The sequence below is a fragment of the Gopherus evgoodei genome, chromosome 3 (genome assembly GCF_007399415.2).
Source record: "Gopherus evgoodei ecotype Sinaloan lineage chromosome 3, rGopEvg1_v1.p, whole genome shotgun sequence".
In the NCBI taxonomy this organism is placed as follows: domain Eukaryota; kingdom Metazoa; phylum Chordata; order Testudines; family Testudinidae; genus Gopherus; species Gopherus evgoodei.
Genome location: NC_044324.1, coordinates 123,816,326 through 123,836,673, shown reverse-complemented (window position 1 = coordinate 123,836,673; position 20,348 = coordinate 123,816,326). Strand labels below are relative to the sequence as shown.

Here is a 20,348-nt window from a genome sequence, read left to right as displayed (position 1 = left end):
CTGGAAGCAGTTTGAGGCATAACTGAAGTACAAGGGCCTCCAGTCCACAGTTAATCTAGAAAGGCCTGTAGTCCCAATTCCCCAATAAAACGCAAAAACAAAACGATAATTAGTTTCCTAACAAATAACTGTATTTCTGCTCGGTAGCTTCATGCATCTGGAACACAAGGGTTCTATCTAGCACCCTAAACTGGTAGGATAAGGTAAATTGTTATCTACTGAACTCTGAGCACATCTCCCAAATGAAGAATCAAATGATACAGCCACATCTACCCCACAAAAACAGCCAATTGTGGAGCGATTCCCAAGTAGTGGACTTACAAAGTTATTCAACTGAAGCTTATCTCAGCACATAGGAAGCAGCCACAGCTATACAGTGGGCATGCTACAAATGTAACATTGAAATGAGATTACAATACACATTTCTATTCAGTAAGGAGAAGAGCAGACAAGTTGGAAATCCATTACATAACCTATTTTTCAAAAATTTTAAACCCCATTAAAAAGTCATTTGAATCAGTATTACCACTTCCATTTTGTTAATGAGCTCTACACTAAATTCTGCCTGCACTGAAGTTTGGCCTGAACAGAATCAACTCTAATCTGAAATGATTTGCATAGGCCCTAAAGACCATTTATATAGTCATAGAATATCAAGGTTGGAAGGGACCTCAGGAGGTCATGTAGTTTATGCCTCATTTTAGAATACATCCCTTATGGTGTTGCTACAAAGCACCTCCATGAGGAAACTCATGTAAAGTTAGCTACAATCTGGACATAGCTCTAACATTTTAAAATCTGGATAGTCAAGCAAATTCTAACTATGGAAAAGTCAGAACTACTCAAAATTTCAGTTTTCTACTTCAGAAGGCTGCACTAACATGCTAGAGGCTCTCCATATAAACGTTGGTGGGATCTCCAAATAACTGTCAGTTTAGTGAGCATCCAAATGAACCATGCCAAAGAATTACCTATATGACTTCAATACCTAGGGGGGAGAAGAATTTGAAAATTCTTGAATCACTGTCACTGAAGATGTGTTACACCAAGTTGAATATATAGCCAGTTCTTTCAAAAATGGTATAATCAAAAATGGACAAAACTGGATGAGTACCAAAAAGGTGTGACTTAAAAATATGGAAAAGCAATGATTTGCATGTGTTCTTTTGTTAGCAATATATAAACACATTAGCTCTCACTCATACTGACCTACAATTTCAGGATCTAAAATTGTGGAATAATTCTCCATACATCTTGTCACATTGTGCAAGTCTGCGGAAAATCTGAGTGTGCATTTTTGACTTGTTCCTATTCCATGTACAGTATTCTGAAATTTCTTCAACATTTGTATCAGAACTTAAGTAAGCCAGGCACTATTGTGTCATGTTCCTGCTTCTTGCTCAGTCAGTCTTTACTATTTTTGATGCATGTTTTGGATTGTTCAATTTATATTAGGGAGTTCTAGGACTAATACAATACTCCCATACTCAGGCTATTTCTGTACTTCAGTACTACAAAAATGTAGCCAGCAGCAGCTTTAAAGATTCGGCAAAGCTTCCATTATGAAACCCCATCTTACAGTGGCTTTGTTTATGAACAGTTATCTGCAAAACTTATTTTCTGCCTGCTCAAGAAGATAACAGTGTGTGTTCTCCCACATACATTTACAGGACTCAGAAGTCTAGACTTGTACTAATGTAATATAACTGTTTCTGTGATCTTTGATTTTGTGAACTTTTTGTCAAGTCAGAAAAGTAGCTAACTAGAGTTCAAGTATAGGATAGATGAGGGCAAGAAAGTATTTCAGAAGCAAGGTTTTGAACCCAAATAACTTGGTGGCTCTGTCTAGATATGTGATGGCTCAGAAGTCCAGAAACTGACAAACTACATCTACCTCTGACTGAATATGAATGCATGCGCATGGTCTTGTCAGACCCCCCTCCTGTCCACACCTAAACGCCAGAAACCCAGCTTTTAAGGCATTTACAGGGCAAGAAGGCTAGCATGTCTGAGGGGTGTGGGTATGAACATTCCTGGGGATGTGGCACAGTCCTATACCCATGCCAGTTTGTAACGTGGACAGGGGTCAGAGACATGTACTCTCTCTCAAGAGTTTACTAGTTCTCCAGCCCTATTCCCACAATGTACTGAACCCTTTTCCTGCCCGACTCTTACCCAAATCTATAAAGGTCCTTGTCTCTGCATTTTCCATGTAATAGCGAGCTGTGCTCACCACTTCAGAACAGTTTTATGCTGCAATCTTTTTGCCCGTAAATTGAACTTGGAACATACTTGAGAGCAGCCACCTGCTCAGATGAGCATACCTCGATCCTTATCAAATGGGTGGCTGAAGTTTACTGTCCTCTACAACTTCTCCTGCAGCACTGGGAACTTACACTTGTACCAGGTGGTTTTGGAGAGGCTGGGGCAGGCAACATTCACCACATTCCGGCCCAGTGCCAGGAATAGTAAAGCACTGGAGGCTCTTGTATTAGAATGCAAAACATTCCAGCCATTGCTCCAGGAGGGATCTTCCAACAAGCTTGTTCTTCAAAGAGTTGGACCGGGTGCTCTCCATAGCTCCCAGCATCAACCCTGTATACACAATCCCCTCCTCAACTCCACTGGCCTCATCTGAAGGAATAGTGATGAAGGCTAAGGCATGGAGGCAGCCCTAGAAGACCAGGGGAAGAAAAGCATGTCATCCTTCTCCTCTGCCTGGAACAGCCGATTCAGCAAGCTCCTCCTGATAAGCCAGAGGAGGATCCCAAGACTCAGAAGGAACCAAAACATGAGGATGGTAAGTTAAAACTTCACCCTCTCCATCAACATCCCCTCCCTCTTTCTCTGCAGCTGCACGCAGGACTGGAATGCCACTCTCCTCCCCTCCCCACCCCACAAATAGTCCCCAACCAAGACAACTGTATATTCTACATTTTATTGAATTACAACAAACCACTATAAAGCTTTTGACAGAAGCTATAGAAAAGAATATCAGCAAGCTATCATTATTGCCCCGGGTTTTCAGTTTCTCAGCCAACAGGGAAATAGCAAGGAAGGGTGTATAAAGGTCTGGTTTAGGGACCGGACATTTGTACAAATGTGAAGTTTCTCCAAAGTTACAACTGTATTCTTCTCCTTGTCACAAACTTTCACTGCACTTTCACTTCACTTGACCCTTATAAACAGAATAAGTGTGGAAGGTGGGAGCTGATTTTGTACCAGGGCTGGTTACATATGGGAGGGAGAAGGGGGAACCTTTGTTCTTTGAAGAAATCAGTGGTTCTCTGTCTCAGTACAAATGTTTTCAATCATTCCCATGCCATGGTGTCTGGCATCCCTTCACTCAGAGCCATGCCACATAAGCTGGGAGAAAGGGGGGCAAGTGAATGATCCACTCCACTGGCTGCACAAACATAATACAGTGCCCCTTTGCAGTGGGGATCCAAGTAGTTTGCACTCTTGATCAGAAAGTTCACAGTACAGTTGCAATGTGATTCTTTCCCTGTTCCTTTCTCCTTACTTTGTGGGAGGGGCCAGATTTCCTGATGCCGCAGGTTTGGGACAGATGCTTCGCTTCTTCCCCTCCAGGCAGGCTCCATCTAGTCACTTAAATTATGATTTATTTCCATTCGAATTGCCTCTCAGTCCCATAAGTACATGTCAGCAAACTTCTGGTGCAGCAGAAACTCCAGCTGGTTTTTAAGGGGCAACGGTAGCACAAACGTGCTTGGTCGACCTTCATGGCTCACCAAACTCCTCCATTCAGCAATGTAGAGAGGTGACAAGTAGCACAAACATTTCTCTTGCACAGACTGCTGCATCCCTCCCCACAGGACCGGAAAGCCACTCCCTTTTCCAATCTGGTACTTTTAAAACTTCAATGTTCTTCAATAGATAGCCACCCTTTAAAGAAGAAATTGAGGACTGTTAACGCTACACCTGAAATAAATGCAGCCCTCCAGCCGATTGGCCAAATCACACACTTTAAGACGTTAAATTTAAAAAAAAAAAACCCAATAGTTTGTGCTACCTACCATTTCCAGCAGGTGCTCCTTTCTCCAGGGCTGCAAAAGTTGTTTCAGAACCAAGAATACTGAAACAACTGCATTCCAGAAATGATGAAAAGTATCAATATTGTGGATTTCCACAGTGTAGTTATGCTATGTGGGGTAATTCTTAACCAGCTTTCCAAGGAAGAAAAAAATATAACACAGCTCTTGTGATTAAAGTGGCAGGACCTTCGGCTTAGGAGAATGAACCCATTCTGCCTGGAGCAACAGCACAGGGATAGTAAAGGAAGATTGAGAAGGACACTGGAGCACCTGCTCATCAGGATCGACAGAAGGAGCTAGTAACAGTTTGACTTTCTGAGGAAGAGAGAGGAAAAGGCTATTGAGTGGAAGAAACATTTTTTCCAAAGGCAGGAATCTATAATGGTCCAGTTCCTGGAGCAGGACACATCTATAGCAAACAGGAACCTGCCCAAAGGGCCGAGAGCATGCCCAGTTGCAATCCATGATACAAATGGTGGTGGAATGGATTCAAGTCCTGCCTGCTGCAATAGCTATGGAGGAACTGGCATCTCCATCTCCTTCACCAGATACTCTTCCTTGTGCTGTTGAGGTGGAGGATCCAATCCCAACAGTGATGGGGGGAGGGAGGAGGTACATAACTCCAAGCACACAACACCCTGCACCAGCACCTAAAACCCCTAGCAGGGAAAGTCCTGTGACCACGAAGGAAGGGAAATATGAGCCCAAGACTGTGCCTGAAGCCCACCGCATGTCCGGATCCCAAACCCTGAAAAGGAGATGGCTCCATTTGTGACCCCCAAATGTTTTCTGCAGCCTTGTTTGGGGGAGTGGGAGACCAAGGCCAAGGAGAAGGAATCATAGGCAGTCAAGTTTTATCATTCTTCAGGGAGTCTGATCCATTGTTTTCATTCACAGTTCCTTTTAAAAAACGTTCAGAGTTATGTTACATCTATTAGTTTTCAATAAATATCTTTATTTATCTGTGGACCCTTCATTCAGGTTGGGATGCAAGAGTACTCTCCTCCTCACCTCTTTGGAGCAGAAAACTGCAAGATCCTGTATCTTTCCTTCCCCAAACTACCCTTACCTCCCCTGTCCAAGTACATGAGAATATAAGTAAACCAGAGACATGCTGAAAGGGCAATGTGCATAGAAACAACAGGTCATTTAATTATCTGGGGTGGGGGAAGGGTTGATAAACTTCCTTATGTATTCGCAAAACAGAACAGGAAAAACAAAGTAACTGCCACAACATACTGAATAGGGCTAAAAATATCCCTTTCCCCCCAAAAAACCATAATCACTTTGAACCAACAGGTTACTCATAGCTGATGGCTAGTAAATGCCCTTATCCCCCTATATGCCACAAACCAGTTATAAAAGCACTTCCCAACCCCTTCATCAATTGTTCTCATTGTCCTTCAGGCACTGAGTAATCCCCCTAAAACAGACCGCAGTTAACAACTGTGAACATTAAACACAAAACAAAATAAGTGCAATCTAACTAAACAGATACCCTCTGCAAACAATCAATCAAAAGCCAGAAGGTGTTAGATCTGGGGAGGCACCTTACCCCAGTTAAGATAGCGAGTCATTACTTAAACAACTGGTTAATGACTGTAGTCGGGAGGGAACAAATCTGTGCATTGAAACAGAGTGGGAATGTTCCTTAGCGTTTTCACTGCTTGCCCACAGTTCCAAGCTGTAGGCTATATCTACACTGCGCTGTGCTGCTAAAGCCTTGCTGCTGTAAGGCACACAGTGCAGCCGCTCTGTCAGTAGGAGAGAGCTCTCCTGCTGACAAAATAAAACCACCCCCAATGAGAGGCGGTAGCTTTGTCGACAGGAGAGTGTCTCCCGCTGACAAAGCACTGTCCACACCGGTGCTTTTAATCAGTAAAACTTTTGTTGGTCATGGGTGTGGTTTTTTTAACACCCCCGAGCGACAAAAGTTTTACCAAGGAAAGCGCAGTGTACACATAGCCATGGGTGCAAGTTGCACCCTTGATTTTCCAGGCCATCTGTGATTCAGCACCATGAACATCCACTGGATCAGGCTGTCTGTAAAAGCCAGTCCTGTCCTGTATCCTCTCTATAAAGTACCTGACTTTAGCTTGACGAATGTTATGAAGGGCCCAGCAAACTGTAGCAGTGCTGACCACAGTGGTATCCAAGCGGGGCACAGGCATTCCAACGAGCCTTCAAACAACCCAAAAGCACACTCCACTACCATCCTGCAGCTGCTCAGTTTGAAGTAGAATTCCTGTTTTCCCAGGTTGTCAATGTCAGGGCAGGGTTTCATGTTCCCAACAACAACTGTGGCCACAGAGATAACATACAAAACCATGTTGTTTCTGAGGGATAAAGTCCCTTCCTCCCCTCAAGTATAGTCCCAAAAGCCTCATCACCCTGGCGTCACAAATCTTTTCTTGTGTGTCCAAAACTAGCAATCACGAATCTGCCTTTGTGGTTCACTAAGTCTTGAAGAACAAGTGAGTAGTAACCTTTTTGACTGATGCACTCACTCCTTTCAGCAGGCAAAGTATGGCAATGACCCCCATGCAGTTTTGGAAACCCTATTCTCTGGAACCCAGGCATAATTTCTGGAACTTCAGTGATGACAGCCACCGTGGATAGATGAGAGTGTTGATAGATTCACAAACCAGCACTACAACCCCTACAGTGGACTTCCTTACCCCCCGAAGTGGTTTGAGACTAACTGACTGGTGCCTGTCTGGCACTGTCAACTTCCTGGCAATAGCCACTGCCTTCTGTGCCAGTATGGATCTTCAGAACCGAGTTTTCTGCCACTTTAGGGTTTGGCCCAGCTCCTCAGAGCTCCATGAACATCTGCTTCCTCATTCTGCAGTTCAGCAGCCACTGGTTGTCATCTCAGTTTTTCAATATGACGTGATCCTACCACATTGTGCTGGTTCTCCTGGTCCAGATATGGTAGCCCACCCATGGACACACAGACTGAATGAGGAAACCGTGGATCAGTCATCATCCTGGTCTTTGGTGGGTGAGAAAGGCCAAGTCCATTCACCCAAGGTTCTTGACAGTCACATACTGCAACACACATGCATTTGTCTTGCGAGAAAGAGAGGGAGCAGAACCACATCAAGTCACTTGGTTTCATATCTTCCACCCAGTTGGACAGAAGAGAGGGGTGAGCAGGAACTGCTCTTGACAAATGTGTGACGGCGTCTACAGTAACACCAACATACAGCAAAGCAGATCCTAGATGGTCTCCTGTGATGCACAGAACCCTTGGATATCGCCCCTAAAGCTCTAGCCCCTAATCTTGTGTACCAAAAAAAGGCAGCGTGGACACTGATATACACAGATACAGAGCATATACCCATATCCAACACAGCGAATTTGGACACTCAGCTCAACAAGGAGTACATGCTCAAGTGTATACCCAGTATCCAGCTAGGAGTCAGTGTAGACATAGCCTCCATCTGAGGCCCTTTAAAACAAATTTAGTTAAAAATCCGGGCATTGTTTCAGATGAGTTTTTGTTTCATGAGGATACATCACTCCCATTTAACCTACAACCACCTATGTTTTAAAAAAGTGAAATGTAAAAGTTAACCTGTCAGTGTCACCTGTGACATTACTAGGAAATTTGTCTGTTACCTATACATTTCTCTTCCTGGAAATAGAACATCCAGCAGAGTATTTTTGATAGTTCTTCCAAGTGGGTGAGTCCTCCCCCGATGGATGCAAAAGCAACAGTGCTATGATCAATGAGCCCCTCCCCTTACAACCTTTGCTTTAGGATATGTTCATTCAGAGCCAGCCGGAAGGAAAGGTAAAGCTGAAAAGATACTTTATCAAAATTAAATTTAACAACAACCAGCGCCAACAGGAGCCGGAGACTTGAACAATGGTTACTTATTCTCAGCTTTGCTAAGAGCATCTCCAGAAACACAAAGTGAGATAAGAGCACATGATGTGCTCTCACTTGAGAAGTGAAATTTACCGCTAACAGTACAAATCTTCAATTTCTAAGTGAAAGCACTTCCTCATCATATGTTAAAGACGACAGAAAGGAAAAGTGACAAGGAATACATAGGTGCTCAGAAATTCTTAAGAGTAAGAGACAGCCAATTCTTGCAACCACTGAAGCATGCTGTAAGAAGAGTACTTTGTTTCCTTTTACAAATGTCACTCTGCCAGGTCTTTGATGATCCTTCTGTCAAAATCTATGCCCAAGCAACAGTCCAAGTCCAATATCTAACGCTTTGTAAATATGAAGCTCTCAGCTAAACAGTGCAGAAAACTGATTATGTGCCTTTTAATATACAATGCAACTATGGATCTATGCATATACTTGGTGAGAAAGTGCAGCCTAGTTTCCTTACAAAACCATCACCGCTCTTGGACTGGTGAATGGGAGGGAGGTATGGGGAATAGAGAAATGGAAGTATAGACAGCTGAGCTGATCTTTGGGTACCCCTTTCTCCTCTCATTGCAGAGGCCAAGAATTAGAAGAGCATAAGACACAGAAAGCTCATGAGAAACTGTCTATTCCTGCCTCTTCATTGGGAAGTTCCGGTGAATCTTTAAAGGAGGTTGTCCCAGCTCTATACTGCTGTAGAAGCCTACATGGGGAGCACCTACCTACTAGGAAGAACTGTGATACATACTTTTGATCAAGAAAACTTAAAGACAGGATATATATGAAATATACGAAAATGTATTGCTCAGCACCCTCCGTAGCAACCTAATTTGTTCCCCCCATTACACAGTGTTCTCTTCTGCAACTTATGTGGACTTTTCAAACCACTCTGCACAAAAATGGTTGAAACTGAGTTATCTTTGTTTTAGTACAGAGCTGGAAAGATAGACTGTAGTGGTGTTATTTCGTGAAAAGCCTTTTTAGAACAGTATTTTCTAAAACAACTCAGTTTTTAAACTTGTGAATTTTGCAGTACAAAAATGAAAGTTATATTCTCATGCTGATTTTGGGCCTCAGACCTTGTGTAACCTCCACTAATGAAAGCAAAGTGCAGAGACAGGAGTCACTACAGGTGACATGCTCTCCTGTTTATCCCAGATCGTAAGAGCAACTATGTCCAGCCGTCTCTGCTTGTGGTCTGATCCCAGTAGTAGTGGCATTTTACCTGCTGCATATTATCCAGAAATACACCACACAGTTGTCTACTCAGATAAAAAGAACCACTGCATGACTCTCTCTGCATGCAGCTCATCCCATTTTCTGGAGGTGTTTCTGTAACACGCTCTACTACACTGCCAAAGCACCTTAGACACTGCTTTTCAAAGTCTCCAGCAGAAAACTTTTTTGTTGAGTAAGAGCTGAGCATTCACCTTATCCTCACCCTCCATTTTGAGTAGAGGATTGGAAAGTAATGCCAGCACCAGATAACTTATGGCACTTTTTCAAAACTTTCCTAAGAATCTCAGAAAGCCTACATTACCCAGAAATTATTGCTATGTTGAACTACACTTGGAACTGTGGGGCAGGAATCCACAAAGCAATGCTAGTGTGCATACCCAACAAAAGTGCAATAGTACTTCTAGTGGTTCAAATAGCAACTTTTCAGCTATATACACAGAGATAGACAGGGTGGTTGTAAGGTCAATCACTGTCACAGAAGTACCTGAAATGCTACAGCTCAAATTCCTCAGGAACTGATGACGACTACCTTTAAAAATGTACAATGTCAGTAATTTCCTCCCCTTAATATTTTTCTCCCTCTTCAGATTTTATAAAGAAATGCTTAGTTTGCAGCAAACTCTGGCAGTCTCAGTCTCTCTCTCTCTCTCTCTCTCTCACACACACACACTTTTTTCAGAAATAGTTTTATGGTCCCTTAGCCATTTCTTTTGCAACAATTAAACATATGCAGCACTTTAACCTACTAGAACATCTTTATCCACTTGCACACTGGTTTTCAATCTTTTTTCATTGGTGAACCCCTAAAAAATTTCAAATGGAAGTGCGGACCCCTCTAGAAATCTTAGGGCTTGTCTACATCAGAAAGTTGCAGCGCTGGTGAGGGAGTTACAGCGCTGCAACTTTGAAGGTGTACACATCTGCAGGGCATCATCAGCGCTGCAACTCCCTGTTTGCAGCGCTGGCCGTACTCCCGTTTTGTCTCGGGTGTAGAGGATCCAGCGCTGGTGATCCAGCGCTGGTAATCCAATTTAGACACTTACCAGCGCTTTTCTTGACCTCCGTGGAATAAGCAGGTATCCCAGCATACCTGAGGAAGCCTCTGGTAATCAAGCTGGTCTCCTTCCCCGGCTTGCTCTCGCGTTCCCCGAACCCCGAGCAAGCAGGTCTCCTTCCCTGCGGTTTGCAGGGTGGTTCAGGGAACGCGAGAGCAAACCGCGGCGAAGCTGGTCTCCTTTCCCGGTTTGCTCTCTCGTTCCCCGAACCCCCGAGCAAGCAGGTCTCGTTCCCTGCGGTTTGCAGGGTGGTTCGGGGAACGCGAGAGCAAACCGGGAAAGGAGACCAGCTTCGCCGCGGTTTGCTCTCGCGTTCCCCGAACCCCCCTGCAAACCGCAGGGAAGGAGACCTGCTTGCTCGGTGGTTCAGGGAACGAGAGAGCAAACCGGGAAAGGAGACCAGCTTCGCTGCGGTTTGCTCTCGCGTTCCCCGAACCCCCCTGCAAACCGCAGGGAAGGAGACCTGCTTGCTCGGGGAACGCGAGAGCAAACCGCGGCGAAGCTGGTCTCCTTTCACGGTTTGCTCTCGCGTTCCCCGAACCCCCCTTGAAGCCGCCCAACAGCGCTGCAGTGTGGCCACATCTAACACCACTTGCAGCGCTGGTTCCTGTAAGTGTGGCCACTCTGCAGCGCTGGCCCTATACAGCTGTACTAATACAGCTGTAACAACCAGCGCTGCAAAATTTTAGATGTAGACATGGCCTCAGTCTGTGGATCCACCCAGGAGTCCGCGGACAACAGACTGAAAACCACTGCAAAAAAAGTTTGCAGATTGTTCATAAAATCTAACAAATTATCTTAATTAAGATGCTTATTTTTCTAAATGACACTTTAGTGTCACATTGATACCATAAAATTGTTGTACAAAAGTACAAGTTCAGTTAGGATTCAAAGAACAGTTTATACCAACTGGCTTGTCTTCTCCAAAAGTAGGGTTTTTTTGCACTTATATTTATTAAACTCTAACTCACAAGCTAAGTTATGTAGCAGTATAAATATTAATGTGCTGCAATAAACTGCAAGATCCATATTACACAGAACGTCTGGACTATTTAAATCCCTCTCAATAAAGCACACACTCACTGCCAGTTGGAGCAAGGCAAGCTGTGGCACTGAGACTCTAACGCACCTTTTCTACTTCCTCAAACTAAAAAAGTATCACAGCATTTAAAATGTTTAGTGAACTAAGTTAACTCCCAAATGAAAACTGAAGTCAAAGACAATCCTCGTTTCTCCAGATACCCAAAACTCCCCCAATAATCTGCAAAATAATATGGTCTTCAGAATTTATCATTTGTTTTTTTTAAATCAGGAGATTAATTATCTTGATGGAAGCCAGAACGCAGTCTAATGTGCTTTATAACAACCTGCCTCTACAGAGAGTCAAGTTCTCAAGGGAAAGCACTGAATCTTCCTTCTCTATATTCCTAGCACATTTTGGGAACTACTACAACAAAAAATGACAAAAGGTTTGCCAGGCACAGACAATACAAAAACAATCCAACTCAAAAAATGAGGCTCCTGAAATGGGAAAATGAAACCTGTTTCTTTATTTTAAACTGAAAATATGTATATATGAAAAATTCATGAGCTGCATCCCCTTCCTCCTTTGGGAAAGGATAATTTATAGGAACAAAAAAAGATTTTCTGAGGAAAAAGTTACCTTTTATTTGATAAAAACCCACGTCCATTATCTTTACTTAGTTTCAAAATTATTCTTCCATTTTATTCTCCATCTCCGTGGAGGTGCATCCTCAGCCTAGACAATAAATCACTTTGGCACTGTTGGTCATTACAGCGGGAATATTCTTTCTGATGTCATAATACTGCGGTGGATGAGTATAGGAAACCAATTTCTCATAGTCCTAAGGCAACAGAAATAGGGTTCATCTTTTTAAAACTCAAGTTTAACATGAGGACAGGCATTCTTTCAAACAGCTGAGAGACTGACCTTATTTTCATGGCTTGTACGCCAGAAAAATAGCTTTGACACAACATATTATGAATATATGTTAATTGCAATAGTATAACTTTAAACACTGTTCTTCAATGATATTTTAAATAATTTACTAATCATAACTTCTTAATCCACTGCAGCTAAACAGTTATATTAAATACTAATATGCAGTATTTTTTATATATTTTCCTCACATTAAAGCCGTAAGGAGAAGCAGTACTGCTGACAAAGTGACAGACTCAATATAGAGTGCTGGTTGTGACAGATGGTGCAATTTACTCAAATACTGTTGAAAAATCTCATTGAATTAAGTATTTTTTGAAGTCTATTGTATTAAATGAAAAGTTTATGTATTATATGTAACTTCCCCGAGGAGGAGTTGTGGCCAAATGTAAACCTTGCAAAATGTTACTTACTCTTGGTTGGAACTGAGGGGTGATCTCTGGTAAGTTTATTAGTATGCCTGTAGGTTCTATTATTATTTTTAAAATTTTCTCTATAATGCTATCACTTTAAGAATAAATGTGCTTGCTTATAAAGGGCTGCATGGTAACTTATAACTGTGGGCAACTGCACTGTTTATAGCCTCTGGTGAGAAACCAAAGTGCAGACACTAGCCACTCAGACCATCTGGCTTGCAGAAACAACAGTGTTGGCTGAGAACTGCAGCCTAAAAAGATCTTGGTTAGGATGCAGAGAGACATGTGTCTCTGTCCATGAGCGGTGATGGCTGGAGAGCCAAAAGCCTAAAAGCGGGTGTCCTTGCTGGACCACAGAGGGGGAAATAAGGAGCAGTCGCTCTGAACTGTGACACTGATTACCAACACAAGTGCATAAGTTATCAAAACCATGATATCACCACACAGGATCTACTTTAGATAAACTGGAATCAAAGCCTTTAGGGTGTTATATGTTAGAATGAATTTTAATTGCTAGACAAAAATTCATTCTCAGGTAAAAGCATATTGTAATATGACAGACTTGTGAGGGTACAGCTACAAACCAATATAAATTTATAATTAAATACAAAACGTTAAAAGAAAGTTATTTGGGTTGCAAAAGCAAGCACTCAAAAACATAAGAAATACCAGATTTAAGATTGCCTGTGCAACTTTTATTCCATTATGTGCATCCATCCTGCGTACCGAATCAGGCCGTATTTCTGTAGAAAAAACACTATGTAATTTAAAACTGTCAGAATGCATTCGCACAAGAGGCACAATTAAGGTTGCATTGGCAATGCTAAATCTCGTATTTCCTTTGACTTTCAAATGTTTGATTTTGTGCCCTAAATAGCCTTCTTTTAAAGTAAATTTTTATGCAATTTACTAGTTTTTTAAAAACAAAAACAAGAAAAAAAACAGATTACATAAAACTCTTAACACCTGCCTTTCATGCATGTGTCACAGTTACAGGTTAACTGCACTTTTGACCCCTCTTCTAGCCTGTGTGCGCGCACCCTTTCAGGTGACAGGCCCTGCATGCCTTCAATTCTCTCTGGATGGAACCCTGTGAGTCCCAGTTTAGGTGTCTCAGATAAAGGCATGGATAATAGCATGAAGCAGCAGGCTATCAAGTTTTATCTTCCCTCCTGCCTAAATGCAATTAACCCCTTCTTGAATTAATCCCCTGTATGCTTACCGTAAAATCATGATAAACAAACAGATGGAATATATAATATTAATAAAACATTAAGGGCAGGTCTCCCATGTCCTTCGCACAGGATTCTACCATTTGAGGTACAGAATTAACTACATTAGCTGGCGACAGGAGCAAACTGTCATCCCAAAGAAGGTGGGGCCACTTGGGTCATGTACTGGATCTGATAGGTGTTCAGTGGACCAGCCCAAGTTTCTTCCTTGCCACCAGAGAGATGGGAAGATCTTGCCCTATGTGGTGGCCCCAAAGGCAATTGGCTTCTGGGGCCACGTGCTCGGACTGGAGGAGTGGTTGAGAGGGAGTCTGTCCCACCTCTCCCCCTTTTGGGAGCTGGGGGGAGCTCCTGTCTTATTTAATGCCTCCAGAGTGCAGGGGATAGGCCACTAGGGCCATGTGGAGAGTCCGGGAGAAGGTAATTATGGGGAATCTCCACCTACTCCAAACGTCTAGACAATCCCAGTGTAGTATCTGCTAGTGTTGCTAACGCAGCAACATCATGAATCTAGCTCTTTGGAAAGTTCTTTATTATTATGGCACACTGCCAAAATTTCTGAGTGTCATACAAGTAACAAAAAGGAAACTGTGATTTTAAAAGTTTACAACTCGGCTGAACCTGAATGGCATTTCACTGGACAAGCCTAAAACACGTCTCCAGCCCAAAGACTCTCTCATTACTGAATTTAAAAGGCTTATGGCAAACAATGGAGGTCAAGTGTTACAAAGTGACAAACAACAGTCCTAGGAATCTTTTATAACAGAAAGTGTTAAGAAACCTAAACACAGAAGTTGTTCCCAGCTTGCTCCATAATAAAACTGCTGTAAAAACATGTTTAAGTGTGTTTGCTATAGTACCATGATATATTTTGACAAGTGAAATAAATAAAAAAAAAATAAATCTATTTACACTATTTTATCTCTCTGCTTTACAGGATTACCTACTTCCCTTCGGCTGCACTGCTTTCAGATTTCCATTCTCTTGTTATTCCCTCACCAATACTACTCTGCCTTTTATTCTGTGCTCCCTGGTAGTGAAACCAAATTTGCCAGAAATAGACTGAAAAACTTATTCCAACAGCAAGAAATTAGACTTTAAAATCTGCTGCAAAAACCAACAAAATAACCACCCACAGACCAGAGCGGCACAGAACACTGTAGAAAAAAATCTACAGGACAAATGTTTTAGCACAAGATTGTTCTTGGGAAATGTGTTTTATTAAAGTTAACTTCCTAGGATTTACAGTAATTTGCAGTTAAGCACACTTCTGCTTTATCCAGAACTGGAATACCACAAGTAGTTGTAATGCAAGCTTGCACACACCGTCCTACCAGCATCTCTCAAACCTACTATAAAAGAACTTTCTAGAAATTAATGAATCGGTAGCATGCAGCCATGCCACTTCAAATGTTGCTTAGATCTCACAAGCAAACCAAAATTAGGATTAGTCAGTACCTGGGGACGAGATCTCAGGGCAGGTCCAGACTAGAGCTTTAAATCGATTTAAAGCTGTAACCGTCCACACTACAGAGTGCATAAAATCGATTTTGGAACTCCATCTAAACGAGAGAAGTAACCCCAAAATCGATTTCTTAAAATCGATTTTATGATAGTGTGGACGGATATCGAAGTTAATGGCCTCCGGGACGTATCCCACAGTGCTCTAGTGGCCACTCTACACAGGTAAAGGTACTCTACTGCTGGCCAGGTAAACAGGAAAAGCCCCGGGAACTTTGAAATTCCATTTCCTGCTTGCACAGCGTGGAGCTCTCAGCAGCAGAGAGTAGAATGCAGTCTCCTGAAAATAGGAAACGAGCTCCAGCATGGAGCACACAGGAGTTACTCGATCTGATAGCTGTATGGGGAGAAGAGTCAGTGCTTTCAGAACTGCGCTCGAGCAGATGAAATGAGAAAACCTTTGAAAAAATTTCTAATGCCATGCGGGAGAGGGGACATACCAGGGACTCGTTACAGTGCCGAGTGAAAGTGAAAGAGCTCAGACAGGCGTATCAGAAGACCAAAGCAGCAAAGGGCAGGTCAGGCTCTGCCCCCAAAACATGCCGATTCTACGACGAGCTTAACGCAATATTGGGGAACAGCGCAACGACGAACCCCCCTTTGTCTGTGGATTCAGAGGTGGGTGTCGTGATTCCTGCCACTACGGAAGATTTATTTGATGGCAATGATCAGTATGATGAGGACCAAGAGGAGGCGGCTCCAGCAGAGAGCACAGAGCATTTTATCCCCCCAAACAGCCAGGATCTTTTCCTCACCCTTACTGAGGTTCCCTGCCAGCCATCTCAAGGCAGTACTCCAGAAAATGAAGCTGAGGGACCGTCCTCTGGTGAGTGTAATTTCTTTTAATAAAAGCTTCGGTTTAATGTAAGCCTTTTTTACTGGGTGCTTCAAATCACTACCTGTACTTAGAGACACTGACCAAGTAGATTAAAAACCTTTCCTAAAACAGTGACCCATGAGGTGGTTTTTAGAAAAGTCTCCATTGTAACAGGGCGGATTCATCCTGCTTGTTCGGGGAACGCGAGAGCAAACCGGGGAAGGAGACCAGCTTCGCCGTGGTTTGCTCTCGCGGTCCCCGAACCACCCAGCAAACCGCAGGGAAGGAGACCTGCTTGTTCGGGGAACGCGAGAGCAAACCGGGGAAGGAGACCAGCTTGACTACCAGTACAATCTACTACAGGGATTACTAGCCATTATTAACTTACCATTTTCTCCGGACACGGTCTGTGTGCTCCCCTGACCTGCGTCTGAGCAGAAATCTCTGTCCTCAGCCACAAGCAATAAGTATTAAAGGAATCCTAAGGCGACCTTGTGGTAAAGTAACATGTTCAAGGTTCGGTAACAGGCACAGGTCAGTGAGGAGAAAGACTGTATGCATTGTTGTGTGAAATGTGTCTCTTATGATTCTTTTATCACTCTTTCCAATCCCCACCCCCCCACACACAGCTGCACATTTCTCCAGCCTCCCTCTCGCTTCTCCTCTACGTGGGGGGGGGGTATCATAAGACGACTGAGGAAAAGGAGGACGCGTGAGGACATGTTCACCGAAATTATGGCAGTAACCCGTACAGAGAGAGCTCAGCAGGGGGACTGGAAACAATTGGTCACAAAGTACAGGGAGGCTGCCAGTCAACGCGAAGACAGGAGGGACGCCAAAAATGATGTCAGGTGGCAGGAAGATCAGCGCTGGCGAGCAGCAACTGTGGATCTTCTTCGTGATCAGACTGACATCCTCCGCGATATGCTGCAAGAGCTCCGTGGTTTCAGAATGCCCCTACAGCCCGTGTATAACCTCCCTCAGTACTCACCCTGTCCCACACCTTCCAGAACCAGGCGTGTAAGAACGCGTGGGGGAAGGCTCTCTGCACCAGCCCCCTCCACTGCTGCGGACACTCCAACCAGAAGGCTTTCATTAAATTGAAAAGCCCTTTGTGTCCTGTTTTTTCCCTCCTCTAATGATCCAAACTTCTCCCATGGCACCTTTGCCTATTTTTACTCTCAGGTCATGCTATTAAGGCAGTGTGACTGTAGTTTGGTAATGAAGTAAAGCAAGCAGCTTTGGAAAGCTGCACGGAAGCTAGTTATCAGCATCAGGATTTGACAATTGGGGATATGGGTAATAAAGGGAAAACAAAGAAAGCAGCCATACCGTACCCTGGTCCATGAGAATTCTTGTACTGTCTTCTCTGATGCACTTTCTTCTTTCCAACCTCCCTCCCCCTTCCTCCAAACCTCCCTCGCTCCGTCCCCCATAGAACGCTGAGTTATGAAATTTCATGCACAGTATTGTAACAACAAGCATGATGCTTGATTGATGAAAGGGTCTGATTTTAAATAAAGAACACAATTCTTTTAACAAATAATAGTAACTTTATTTTCAATAAAAAAGCAGTTAAGGAAGGTTGCAGGTACAGTGCCTAGCAGCTAATGGTGGAGGTAGGTAATAATTGGGAAATACAGAATTATATGTTTTCCAATGGACAGCTCTCGCAAGTAACCTAAGCAAGCAATTGAGGAATGCTGCAGGGAAAGTATCTTGCAGCAGCAACACCGCATAGATGGGGAGGGCAGCAATCAATTGAAAGGAAAATCAGCATTCAAACTGTACCCTGGCCCATGAGGAAGCTACCTTTCAGTGCTTCTCTGATGCGCACAGCATCCTGGTGTGATCTTCTAATTGCCCTGGTGTCTGGCTGCGCATAATCAGCGACCAGGTGGTTTACCTCAGTCTCCCACCCCGCTATAAAGGCCTCCCCCTTGCTCTCACAGAGATTGTGGAGCACACAGCAAGCAGCAATGACAAAGGGGATATTGGTTTGGCTAAGATCTGAGCGAGTAAGAAGCATTCGCCATCTCGCCTTAAGCCTGCCAAATGCACATTCTACCACCATTCTGCACTTGCTCAGCCTGTAATTAAACAACTCCTGAGCACTGTCAAGGCTGCCTGTGTATGGCTTCATTAGCCAGGGCATCAAGGGGTAGGCTGGGTCCCCAAGGATAACTATAGGCATTTGGACATCTCCAACTGTTATTCTCTGGTCAGGGAAGTAGGTCCCTTGCTGCAGCCGTTTAAACAGTGTAGTGCTCCTGAAGACACGTGCGTCGTGAACCCTTTCTGGCCATCCCACGTGGATGTTGGTGAAACGTCCCTTGTGATCCACCAGGGCTTGCAGAACCATCGAAAAGTACCCCTTGCGGTTTATGTACTGGGCACCCTGGTGTTCCGGTGCCAAAATAGGGATATTGGTTCCATCTATGGCCCCCCCACAGTTAGGGAATCCCATTGCAGCAAAGCCATCCACAATGGCCTGCACGTTTCCCAGAGTCACAACCTTTCGAAGCAGCAGCTTAATGATTGCTTTGGATACTTCCAGCACAGCAGCCCCCACAGTAGATTTGCCCACTCCAAATTGATTACCGACTGACCGGTAGCTGTCTGGCGTTGCAAGCTTCCATATGGCTATTGCCACTCGCTTTTCCACTGTGAGGGCTGGTCTCATCCTGGTATTATGCCGCTTCAGGACAGGAGAAAGCGAGTCACAAAGTTCAAAGAAAGTGCTCTTACGCATGCGAAAGTTCCGCAGCCACTGCGAATCGTCCCACACCTGCAGGACTATGCGGTCCCACCAGTCAGTGCTTGTTTCCCGTGCTCAAAAGCGGCATGGAACGGGTAAAACCTCACCCATAACCGTCAGGAGCTCCAACGTGCAGGGGCCCGGGGTGTCAGAAAAATCGTTCTCCAGTTCGTCATCGCTGTCGTCCCCGCATTCAAGCATTCTCTCTTGCATTTCTGCATCATGGGTCAGCAGTGATAGAACGAGAATGCGTGAAGTATTTACAGTATTCGCGATCAAGGACAAGAGCAGACCTGGATCCATGCTTGCTGCAAAATGGCGTTTCCCTCACTGCAGCCAGTAAAAACAGCGCGAACTGACTGTGTGCCGTTTACAGGAAGGGGGGGGTGAAGCTGTACCCAGAACCACTCAGGACGGGGACTTTGATCCCATCATGCACTGGGCTAGTAACCCATAATTCCAAAGGGCAGAGACCCGTGCAGGAACTGTGGAATAGGTACCCAGAGTGCAACGCTCAAGCAAAAGATGGACGCCAGGGAAAATGGACGCTCAACATCGATGTAAGTACCTCTAGTGTGGATGCACAAAATCGATTTTATAAAACCTGCTTTATAAAATCGATTTTAAGCACATCGATTTTAGGCTGTAGTCTGGACGTGGGCTCAAAAAAACATTAGCGTGCTGCAGGCAACAGAGATAAGCTTTTACAGTTGCAGAAGGTCTCATAGAATTTAAGGAAGGTTAAACCTTGATGACATAGCCAAATTGCAACCTGAGTAATTGCTTACTATTTACTTAAAATTCACTTGTGGTTTCAGATGATGTTATTCTTATCCTAAACTGCTGTGCAGTATTAAAAAGCTGCTGCATTCTGCTGCAGTTATATATTTCCAGAGCGAATGAAGCAACTCTTGTAAATATATTACACACACACACACAACTATGTAAAAGAATGTTAAGGTTGCAAAGCCAAGCACTCAAATTAGGAAGGGTCAAAATTAATGATGCCTTCATTCAGCCTGCTGGTGGGCAGCAGTATGTGCACGTACACATATGCAAAATACTCCTGACATTACATAGGAATCTAGCAGAGCCAAGAACAGAATTGAGTTCTCTTAGGTCCCAGTCTGGTCTTAAAACACAGAAGAAAAATCTCTCTTCTTGAAAGTCCCCTCCTCATTCACTGTGCATCACGTGTATTGCACTGGGCAAGGTGTATGTCACTTCCAAGCTTTTGAATGCTTGACTTTCAAACCTAGACATTCTTTTAACGTACTGCTTTAAAAAATGTAACTACAACTACATCATGTGGAACCATATTCCCCACATAGGTGTCAGCAGTGTCTGAACCTAGGACTTTTCGATCTACACCACAGTTCTCCATCACTTGAGCAAAACGATTATCT

At 43.7% G+C, this 20,348-nt stretch overlaps 1 protein-coding gene across 7 annotated transcripts in view; it reads right to left on the bottom strand.

The window, feature by feature from the left end:
• Window positions 1-20,348, bottom strand: part of TAB2 (TGF-beta activated kinase 1 (MAP3K7) binding protein 2) — a 135,450-nt gene that overhangs the window by 64,792 nt on the left and 50,310 nt on the right. Inside the window, exon 3 of one of the 7 annotated variants that reach the window (XM_030556539.1) lies at window positions 11,902-12,103. The exons of the other annotated variants lie outside the window; for them this stretch is intronic. The gene's annotated coding sequence lies outside the window, so the exon portion shown is untranslated. The remainder of the gene's footprint in view (window positions 1-11,901; window positions 12,104-20,348) is intronic. 7 annotated transcript variants of the gene reach the window in all.